Raw genomic sequence first — 12,459 nt, forward strand, 5'->3', positions numbered from 1 at the left:
TTTCGGTTATGTAACGTCGAACAGTTAACCTAGCCCGTGTTCATGGATCACGTACCAGTACAAACATGTTCTCCGCAAGTAACTGACAACTTCCTAACATGTATGAATCAGAGGCGGAGGACGAAAGATTTCAGACACAATCGGTAGAAAAATTAAATAAATATTCCGGCCTCAATATTAAATTTCAATTATTTCATATTACTCGAAATAAAATAAGAACATGTACCATTCTTTGTCTTTTTATTTACCTCATTGTTATACTGTTAAATGTTTTTAAGATCATATAACGTAACACATTATGACGAACAAATGACTTAAAAGTCTTGATTTCTTAATTAATATATTCTACATCTGCTAAGGTAAATGCAACAACAGATCTGAGATAACATTGAAAAGTTAAGCTGGCATGTTTTTGCTGCTCTATCTTCAAGCGAGAGGTGACCAGGCGCAAGCATGAGACAACACGCGATGTGATGACCCCTAAAAACCGCAGACGGCACCCAGCACACGGACCACACCCGAATGTATGACAGTAGACCTCAGCTCACCACGGCTCCGCACCAAAACGATGCCACGAAGAAGAAAGTCAAGGGCTACTGCCAAACACTCAGTGCTAGAACGCTGATTAACAAGCACCAGGCGTCCCGTCTCCTCACGATGTATTGATGTTTTCCGCCACAATAAATTTTGCAAAAATTTCATCCCCCAAAAAATCAAAGAAAAATTAGACATTTACAATTTTCTATTAAAGCCTCTCTGTAACAGAGGCAAATCTCAAGCAAAATGCACTGAATCCGCGCGAAGAAATTACAGCGTATGCATAAAATATAGGTAAACATTCAATCCACACGACCAGCCGGTCACTCAAGTCGAAAATATCACGCGGTGCTACCGAAAGATGCTGTAATATTTCTAACACGAATGGGCAGTTTATCCGTCTGCCAAGCCTAATAGAAGCCTTCAAATTAATTAAGCACCAATTTTGATTAGTCTGTAACCCTGCCTGTACGAAAACTGATCAGTTCGTACAGGACAAACTAAGCGTATTGATGCACTTGTCTCTAATAGCATAAATCTGAACCCCATTTTACCGGAAAAAAAGTTGCTGTGGCATAACAAAATATAGTGTGATTTGCTATAACCGTAAAAATCTTGAGCAAACTAGATCTTAACAAAATAATTCGATGTTCGGTTATTTGTGACGTCAAAACTTTGAAGGGGGTGAATCACAGTACACAGTCATGAAAAGTTATTTGTTTTATCTCTTGCGCGTATTTGCGTGTATACACGGTAAACGTTAATCGTGTAAAGTACATACATAGTTTCAAATCACCACAAAATTCGTAATTTTGGATATTACTTAAATAATACTGGCCAGATAAGATTACGTAGCGAAAGTAATAGGAAGGTCATTTTTCTACAGCATCGCATAAAACATCCGTTCACGAAGACATTGGCTGGATAAATTTACTTGTAAATTGATAGATTCCACCGATGGAGACGGATATAAAAAATGTTACTTTCGGTTTCAGTGACACATCATTCGGATACGTCCGTGACTACGCTAAAGGAAGTGGTTAATCGTACGGTCCCGTGTGAATAGTGAAATAAACCACAGGTGGCTATTCGTACGGCAGTTTTGTATTACATTGTACTGAAGTCATTCAACTGATATATTTTCAACCGATTTCTTTACTTTTCTTTAATTTTCAGTCGCACATAAACAGAAAATGATTTCGAATATAGAAAAAGGCTAATTTTATGTCTGCGTGCAATATTGCTGTCATCGTATGACACATCTATAGAAGTTCACATCATCGTTTGAATATCATTTAATATGCTTACTTTTTCTTTCATATTTCGGTTGATAAGACTGGAACTAATTATTGACAATAATAAGTCTTCTCTCTCCCCCCCCCCACCCTCTCTGTCCCTCTCTCCCTACTAAAAACTAGAGACGCTCCTAAATATCTGAACGTCACACTAAGTAAATATCTCATTTAGTCAGAATATGTTGATAACATCACATCAAAAGCAAACAATTCACTTAGATTCACCAGAAGGAAAAAAAACAACAAAAAAATCCTGAAAATAAAAGAAACAGCTTACAACACAATGTCCGCCCACAGCTTAAACACTGCTCCTCTATACAAATGAGACTAAAATTTAAATGTCTTCACTTGGTACCGGCAGTGTTCCACAAGATTGGAGAACGGCTATCGTTGTCCCTGTATACATAAGGGCCCACGAAGCAAAGCCAGCAATCACAAACCTATTCTCTTACTTGCAATTGCTTCCAACTGATGGAGCATGTTTTAGTATCAAATATTATTAATCATCTAGATAATAAAATTTACTTAATTCCTTCCAACATTGCTCCCACTCAAAGCACAGTTGTGAATCTCAATTATTAAATTTTAATCAAGAATGTTTGATACCTTGAAGCTAGTAAATAGACAGACCTAATAGTAATGGACTTTATCAAATCGTTTGACAAAGTCGATCACAATCGTCTGGTCTACAAGCTATTTCAATTAGGTATATATAGAAAAACATTCATGTGGATTAAATATTTCCTTTAAATACGAACACAAAAGGTCTTCAATCAGATATGCCACATTTTGTATCAGGGGTACCGCAAGGGTATTCCTTAGGCCTTGTCTTTTCTTAACATATCAGTCACCTGCCATGCTCACTTAAAAGCACCGTAAGACTCGTTGTTGGTAATACAGTAGTTTATCTCACTATAAATATCATGCATGATTGTGAGACTCTCTAGCAGTGCCTCCATAAATTAGAGCTTTGGAAAAAAAACACGGTCAAAGGAGTTGAATTCCGATAATGCGAAGTGATTAGGGTATATAAAAAGAAATAAAAAAAACATTGCTTTTCGCTATAAGCTACATATCCATGAATTTAAAACTATAAAAATGCTTAATATTTAGGCGAACCAGCAGTGTTAGATCACACAAAAAAGACAAACAAGACCCTAAAATACATGAAAAGAAATGATCAAACAAATGATAAATGTACAAATTTAAGAAACTCCGTATAAAACATGTTCAACCATAATTGGAATATTGCTCAACTGTTTGGCATTCAACAATCTCTTACATATGTAATTGAAAGAGTACGAAAGTCTGCCACCAGATATGTTCAAATCAACTGTCTGTAGATGAAGCATCACAGAAATGTTAACTGTACTGGCAAACGTTAGAAACAAGGAGAAATTTCACATCCCTACATTCCTGATTCTTTTATATAAAATCCGTCATTCCATTTTTTTTTGTAGATCACCAGTACCGGCTAGACTCTCAGGACCTTCACTTTTATATTCCCTCCTCTCGCACCCATTATCACAAGAACTCATTTTTTCTCCAAGAACCATTAGACTTTGAAACAACCTACCACATCATGTTAAATCTAGTGCTACTCTTAATGAGTTCAGGAGTGGCCTAGATTACTGATGTTCAAACCTGAAATATATGTTTTATCATCTTTTAACCTGTAACTTGTAATATAATAGTGCTGATTTTAATATTGCACACTAATTTGTGTTTTCAATAAAGGCTTAATCATCAAAGTGTCGGCCAGACAGTTGCCTCCCAGTCACAGTCAGTCATTGGCAATGGGGACTAGTTCTGGCTAACATAACTTAACTGACACTGTTTTTATTTTCTGATGGTCGCATTCACTAAGTTATGGCGAAACCCCATTTGTTTAACTAACCAGTATCAAACCGCAACATCTCGCACAGTCTCTCGTGAGAAACTCATGATGTCATGCAACAGTTCAGAGCACGTGGTTATTCTTGAAAATCAGTATCAAAATTTTACATATTTATGAATATAATTTAATCACATAAAATCTATAAAACATCATACAATTTCTCAGAAAATGTCAATAAATATCGATTCTCTACCGCCCATTGTTTTTCAAAATGAAGAGTACCCTGATCAGGTGACAACTGCAGTGACGGACAAAATATTGCAGACAGGGGTACCAATTTGAAACTTGTGTTCAAATTATGTTGCATGGATTATTTATGCCAGATCAAAAGGAAAATTGATTAGAAATATTGTGTAGTAAAATGTGAGTCCATTGCATTTGATAAAATTATAGCGTGACAGACTTCTGGAACGATTCCTGGTTAGGTGTCAGTACGGGATTCATTTTAGCTCAGAGATCCGTAACAGCATATTATATAAACATCTCTGAGCTGAATTTTTAGCTAGGGTCTACTGTGCAGATGTAGACAAATTGATTGTGAAACATACGGGACCGTAATACGAGCCATGCTAAATAAGCGTTCGTACGGGACCGTACAAAGAGCCACGCTAATCTATTTTAAGAAACAAAACAACAACATGTCTAGCACATTCGTATCGCATTTTCTGGTAAACTGCCTTTCCTTTTATTTAACAACAGGCTTAATTTTATAACATTAATATATTATTTGTAGAAATGGCGTTGAAAAGCAAAATATTTTTTTCTGCATTAAATTGATAAAATCCACGTCCTTGAGGGAGTGATAAAATTTTAAACCATAAAACAGGTTTATTCACTTTAAGGTAAAGCAACCGGTAATAACAATCGGTAAATAATGTTTTCTCCGTATGCGATTTCGGCATTTTCCGGATTTTACGGAGAGTCATCTGCGCGTTAAGTCACATTTACGTCCGAGGAATGTCGAAATGCATAACAAGGAAACGTAATAGTACGGAAATTGCCGAGTGTCATTGCGGGTTCGCTACCTTAAGCCCAGGGCGTTTTAACAAAAGTCACTAATGCGTTTGAAGTGCAGATAGGACAAAACGCGAAATAGGTCATTGTTTTGTACAAAATGTCATACTAGCAACCGTGTGTTTTTTAAAGGCACTCGCTACAGTTTTTCCGGACGGATAGATATTTACCCCAACACCGTGCCAAATTGATTTCGATGTAACTCACTGCAGGGTTGGTGCGGTTTTCTGCGCATGCCCGGAAGTGATTATCTAATGTCGCGTACGGCAAAAAAATTGCAAATTATTGTATGTTCGCATGCATTTAATGTATAAAATTATAATATACTGACTAAAGTATAGGGAAAGTATCACCATGGTTACAAAATATATACATTTAAAGTACTTTTAGTTCAAAATGCTTCAATCCGACATATACTGGAGTCTGTTATTTATACCAGCGCTCAAACTCTGCATTGAGTCACAGTTTTTTCTAATCCCGTACCGTACCCGTACCGTACATTCGTAAACTATAGGTTTTGTTAAAAAAAAGGGCGGAAACTTTCATCGTTCTATGCCATCAAAATGCTTCAGAAACACCTTAAAATCCGCTTATTAAGAAATCTGCCGTTTGATATTTTTATAAATATATTTAGAAAATAGATCCCTCCGAAGAACAAGGCAAACAGTTAAAATTGCCGACTCGGTTTAATTGTGTCTGTTCATAAGCAGTAATGGAAAATGCAACATCGCCCCAAGATTAAGTAGTATTCACTCTTCAAATCTAAAGGAGTTGAAATCAATGATCCCGAAGGACTAGAAAATATAACAACACTGAGATGAAGTCGGGCGACTTTTTACGGCCACCACACAGCACTTAACACCCACTGTTGTGAAGTAAATAAAATCTGGAAGTAGATCCCTCGGAAGCACTGAGAACAAGGCAAACAGTGAAAATAGCAGGCTCGGTTTAATTGGGCACTTAACACCCACTGTTGTGAAGTAAATAAAATCTGGAAGTAGATCCCTCGGAAGCACTGAGAACAAGGCAAACAGTGAAAATGTCAGGCTCGGTTTAATTGAGTCTGTTCTTGAGCAGTAATACAAGGTTGTTTTGACCTGACCCCTGTTGAATTTCGGAAAACCTTCCAAAAGTATTTCACTCAATATCTGGCACGCTATAACTGGTTATATTGCGGAAATTGTGGAAGTATATAAAAATGTGGTGTTTTTTTTTTGTTTTTTGTTTGTTTTTTTTTTTACTTTCTGTCTCTTTTTCTTTATACTATTGCATAAAAAGGCGGAATACGACTTCAATTCTCCCAAGAACTTGATTCGAACATCATATGAGCCGTGCCATGGAAAATCCAACATAGGGGCTTTGCATTCGCGCAGTCTGGTCAGGATCCATGCTGTTCGCTAACAGTTTCTTTAATTTCAATAGGCTTTGAAAGCGAACAGCATGGATCCTGACCAGACTGCGCGGATGCGCAGGCTGGTCTTGATCCATGCTGGTCGCAAACCCACTATGTTGGTTTTCTCATGGCACAGCTCAATTATGTTCTTTGTGTTCTTTCGCGGCTTCAATGTCGTCTGCATCATGCAATGTTTATCTTTTTGATAAATGTGCCTAATATATATGTTCCCCAAAGCGGAAGTGTATGGCAAAGACCTTGAGTAAAATCATTCAGAGGAAAACGTGAATGACACACAGAAGACAAGTTTTGAAAACATTTCAATACAGATTTTAACGTCTGGTAGTCTTTCACATGAGATTGTACTACATGACAAGAGACTCATCATTGGTGTTCATCTTCCAAACGCGAGAGCATCACCGCTGCAGTTAGAAAGTACCCCCCGAAAGTCTAGAGCTGCTTACATATCAATACTTGTACCCTTCAATTCAGAGGGATATACCCATAATTCGGGGATATGTAGTTTTTTGGTGTGTTTTTTTTTTGTGATTTTTTTTTCAAAATAATTCTCGTTTACCAACACCAGAAACACAGCACTCTTTCAGAGAGAAAGTCGTGAGATAGGCATTATAAAAGTCGCTTTTCAGTATCATTTAACTTAAAATAAAATAGCGATATTAATGACATCTTGTGAGCGTTTTATTTTTCAGATGAAATTTTACATATCAAATATACAAAATGGAAAAAGTCAAGCAGTAGTAAGAGGATAAACATGACTGATAGATTAATGTAATCAGAAGATCCATTGAACAGGCTTAGTTCTTCATTAAATGAGTGTCTGGAACTACTTGTTGCAATATTTTTAATACTTCGACTTGTTGCCTTAGAAAACTTCCTATATTTCGCCCGCCCAATTAGCTCATTAGGTAAAGCGTTAGTCTATGGATCTCGGGGTCGTTAGTTCGATCCTCGGGCTGGGCGTATGTTTTCCGTGGCAATTTGATAAACGACATTGCGTCTGAAATCATTAGTCCCCCACCTCTGATTCATGTGGGGAAGTTGGCAGTTACTTTTGGAAACAGGTTTGTACTGGTACAGAATCAAGGAACTCTGGTTAGAATAACTGCCCGCCGTTACAAGACTAAAATACTGTTGAAAAAACGGCGTTCAACCCAAAACAACGCAATTATTTCGGCCAAAACAAAAACAAAATCGTAAGAACAGGAAAATGTCGAAATATCATATGGAAAATTCAAAATTGAACAAAAAATGCCAGTTGTCGTTACGTCTCTGATAGCTACCTTTATTGACAAACTTAGCTGATTTAATATGACTAATTCTTATTGTACTTCATTAAGTAAAACTGCAAAATAAGTTACATTTTTCAAATAAATCTGTCTTGAAAATTTAAAAATACAATCATGCAGTTTGTTTTGTTGATTAAAACACCGACAATTTCAATGGTGCACTTGCATATAGTTTATGCATTTGTTTTACAATTCTAATGATTATTCGTTATTTTTTGAAAAAGTCTGAGTTTAAAACCGGCGGCAAAACATGAATTTAATGTTTTGTAGGTGCTGAGATGTAGTTTCAGATATAGGTTAATTGAGTCACACGTATGTGTGCAGCCAGGTGTGCAAAAAAATAATTTGATAGACTTAGTGTGTTATCTGTAAGACATCAGCGTATAAAACATTGAAAAAAATTCATATTTTAAATTAAGAGGCATATGTAAGTGGCTGTTTCGCATGTTGTATTACCTTTTATAACACATTGTTTGGCAATAACTAGTTCTAATTATATTTTGCTCAAGGGTAAAGCGTTTTATCCATGTATGCTCCTTTCTCTATTGTGTTTTATTTTTTCCAATATAGGGGCCACCATGCCTTTAAAAGGATTTCTATTTACCAAATCTGATCTGTAGCATACAAGTAAGGAACTTTTCTGTTCGTTCTAGGGGCCAATGGAGCTGAAAATGGAGAATTTTAATATCGACTTTTTACACGAAAGACTTGATCATCACCCAGCTTGGTCTGTATCCTTGTAAGATATATCTAATATTTGTTTAAACTGTTAAGCTTGATTACTTCCAGATACCTCCACAGCAAAAATAGATTAAGTTTTGGACTGATTCTTCTCAAGAACCTTTGATCGATTTCACCAAAGTTGGCCTGTATCATCCGCGTTAAGTCATATCCCGACATTGTTAAAATTGGGACACAAGACACATTTTAAGGTCTGCAAATTGTAAAATCCTTTGGACCACTGCTTTTCATGAACCACTTATTTGGTCTTCGAATGTGTCTTGACATACGTATTCACGTTTCTATCTTCAAGGCCAGGATCACAGAAACCTGGTTTCTGATCTTGTTCTTATCTTAGCGTATTTCAACATTGATGTTTTTCAAACTACATGTAAACACACATGTTACCATTCAAAATATTATACATATATTCAATGTCAAATAATCAAAGACAAGCGAGAAACGTAGGGCCATTAAGGCCTTCCTGTCTTTTTAATTATTTTAAAAGAATTTATTCCATGCTTCCTTTTTTCGGCCATTATCTTTTAACGTACTTCTGACAAGTACATAAAAGAATGTTTAGTTCTAGTAGTGATATGCATTGCTGTTTTCTCGAGAATTAATGCACACTTATAGGCGACTTTCCAGCTTTTGCTGGTGGAAGAAGAGTTCGGTGCTTTTCCGAGCATTAATTGGTCTTGTGCGAATACCTGGTTTGAACAACCGACATTCGATTACTCGATTGCTAGTTGATTTTCTCACATAAATGAGTTGTACAACACAAGCATGGTTTGGAACAAGAACAGTGAGGGGCAAGTAGTAAGTATTTAAAAATTTAAAAAAAAATTGACAATGGAAACCGCTGAAAACGAACTGGACAGGTCTCAAAAATTGACCTCAGACTCACAAGACAGGTAGATGTACGCTTTGTCCATACAGCTGTCTGTTATTTGACATCAGTTTATTTATGTATGTATGTATATGTTACAGCATATTGTATTTTCATTTATAGAAGATATACGGTAAGTGTAGAGTTGCAGGAAAAAACGAGCTCAGCAAATACATCTAGAGGTAAACACCACAAAGGTAACACCGCCACAAGTAGGCACTGTAGTGGAAACATACAGCAGATGGGCTAAGATCGACAGATGAATTTTATCTAGACTTTATTGCATAAGAAATAACTATTCAAATTAACCAGTCTATGCTTTCTATTAAGAAACATATTTTTTTGCATTCTAAATATTGCCAGTGATATAATACCTCTATCTTTTTTGTCATGTCTACATTATATTATACTTCATTATTTCAATAATTTTATTTTAGTGGCGATTATTGCCTCATGATAACCTGAAACAATCATTTCGGCTGTCTTACTATATATATTTAACTGAGTTAAAACAACAAATTATTACATTTTCAAACATAAACAGCTACGATTAAAATCTGCTGCACTAGATAAAGCATATCCATGTACGAAATAATTAAGATCGGCCTTTCCTTTGCTAGAATAACTAAAAAAATCCGACAACAGTTTATTTAGACTTAAATCATTGTCTGAATTACTCAGCGTAATATTTGTATACATATTTTCAGCAAATAGAAATCAAAGGGAAGTAGCTTTTGGTGACACAGAATTTAATCGGTATGGGTCATCTCTCTTGCATTTCAGTTACACCAGAAATTGCTCAGGAACTTAGAGTTCATATGTAAATTTGTTTTCTGAAACTTGAGAACTAATCAATGAAACTGGTTCCAGCATTGACCACTTTTAATCATTCACAAGTGATAACAAGCTAAATACCTTCTAATATAAACATGTGTAAAACATAACTAAAAATGGATTAAACATTCCCCTAATATTAACTTTACTTAATATCAATGATGTACATTTTCTAACCACCTAAATGTATCGGTAATATGGATACTTCTAAAATACCTCTTTAGCCCGCCCGCTTAGCTCAGTAGGTAGAGCGTTGGTCTATGGATCGCGGGGTCGTGAGTTCGATCCTGGGGCGGGGCGTATGTTCTCCGTGACTATTTGATAAACATTGTGTCTGAAATTATTAGTCCTCCACCTTTGATTCATGTGGGGTAGTTGGCAGTTACTTGCGGAGAACAGGTTTGTACTGGTACAGAATCAAGGAACACCGTTTAGGTTAACTGCCAGCCGTTACATGACTGAAATACTGCTGACAAACGGCGTTAACCTCAAAACAAATAAACAAACAAATACATTAAAAAAAATTACCCGCTTATACAGTCGGCGAACGATAATAAAAATGGCACGAAAATGTCGGGCGAGTCTAAGAAAGATAAATTAGGTTGGTCAGTTATCACGGTAAATTAGATAGGCGTTTTTATGATACTTTTCAAATAAAAATAAGCATTTACCTGACTGGTGATATAGCTCAGATGGCTAAACTGTCGGTTTTCAAATGCAGTGCGAAAACTAGCACGAGTTCGAAACTCGAAGGAGGTTTATTTTCTAAGGAAATGTTTTATGTTAGCCTGCTTTATTTCTGTTTTATTTCAGTTTGATTTTCTCTGTTTGTCTTCTCTTTTATTGTTTTTTTTTCTTATTACGGATATTACCTATTTATTTTTTTTTTTTTTATTTTTTTTTTAAATATCAATACATTTTTTATCAAAACAATTTACAATTCATTTCATTTCCGGCTCGTCCGCTGTATCTGTTGCAGAATCGTCAGCTGTGTCCGTTTCAGACTTTTCACCTTCATACGCTGTTTCTGTGTCAGAGTCACTGAAATCGCTCATCAGAAGCTTTTTCAATGTTCGCCATTTCGAGCTATGTAATGGTATGTTAGTGTTTCATGTGGGGGTGTTGTACTTACATTCCATCGATATAAATGGATGTTCAAGAAAAAACAGCGTATGCTGTATTACCGTATTATTTTCAAAGCCAGTGGAAAAAAGTATTGTATCTATGCTGAAAAAAGTAAAAACAAAAAAATGTTTACTTCAACCTAGTATCGAACTCCGGGCATCGGGTGTCATACGTAGCGGCCTTACGCACTGCGCTAATACATTTGAGATATTAATCCATATCGTCTATGCGTGATTTGCCTAAACTGGTAAATAATACGGTCGACTGCGTTTGTTTACAAACATCAAATTATCGTTCGATTACTGTACATCCTCTTAAAATTGAGGGACCAATACACTAAAACAGACTAAAAAGTGTAACTACATAGATTTATATATTGGTATTATATAATTCATGAAGATGTATATAGTTTAAACAGTTTGAAAAAATTAAAGGGGTTCATGCAACATTTGACAACTTTTCTTAATAGAAAGAACAAGGTGGAACTTTAATACTAACGAAAAAAGCATCAAAATAGGACTGAAAACAGAAAAAGATATAGCCATTTGAATACCATCTTTGTACTTAAATGACAGTCATTTTGGGCACAGTGGCGTCATCTGTCTTTCTTTATTAGGACATAAGCATATATGAAAAGCAATGAATACCAACTAAGAGAAAACGTATTTTTGGGCCATAATATAATATGTATGAACCTTAGTTTGTGTGTAAAACTGTATACCTTAATCTTAAGCTCAATTTTGAATTGTATTTGTCATAGTTTTGCAAGAAATACAATGCTTAATTATATAAGAAAAGGACGAATACGCCACTGTGCCCAAAATGACTGCCGTATCATTAATTAATATTATTTAAATTACCATATCATCTTTATTTGTTGTCCGATCTTCATAACTCTTTCGCCAGTTTATAGTATTCATTAAATTCTTTCTTAATATATACATTGTCAAATGTTGAACATTCCCCTTTAAAAATGCTTCCAAATATCAATAGCAGTATTTTAGGAATTCAATGCGATTTTGATAAAATATTTAATCATTTTGAAATGAAGTCAGTAATATATAAATAAAATGTATGACTTTTGAACAGAACATTTATATGGTGCTAATGAAACTTATTCTCTAACTACATTCAAGCCAATTTAGGGAAGATTAACATGTAGGTGCTGCATGGAATGAAATAGAAAAAGTGGAAACATCACAGGTCGCTCAACACGCCAAACCAAAAATGTTGCAGGCTCGGTTTGATTGAGCCTGTTCATGGAAATGCATGCTACCGTCCACACCCTCTAGCCAGTTTGAAAGTGAATATTCAACATCTGACAATGTATATGTCAAGAAAGAATTTAATGAATACTATAAACTGGCAAAAGAGTTATGAAACCTTAAAGTGTTGCAACCATAACGATACTGTATTTAAATGGCTCATACCTGGGTTTATATTCTGGA

The sequence above is a fragment of the Mercenaria mercenaria genome, chromosome 19, assembly GCF_021730395.1.
Source record: "Mercenaria mercenaria strain notata chromosome 19, MADL_Memer_1, whole genome shotgun sequence".
NCBI classification, from domain to species: Eukaryota; Metazoa; Mollusca; class Bivalvia; order Venerida; family Veneridae; genus Mercenaria; species Mercenaria mercenaria.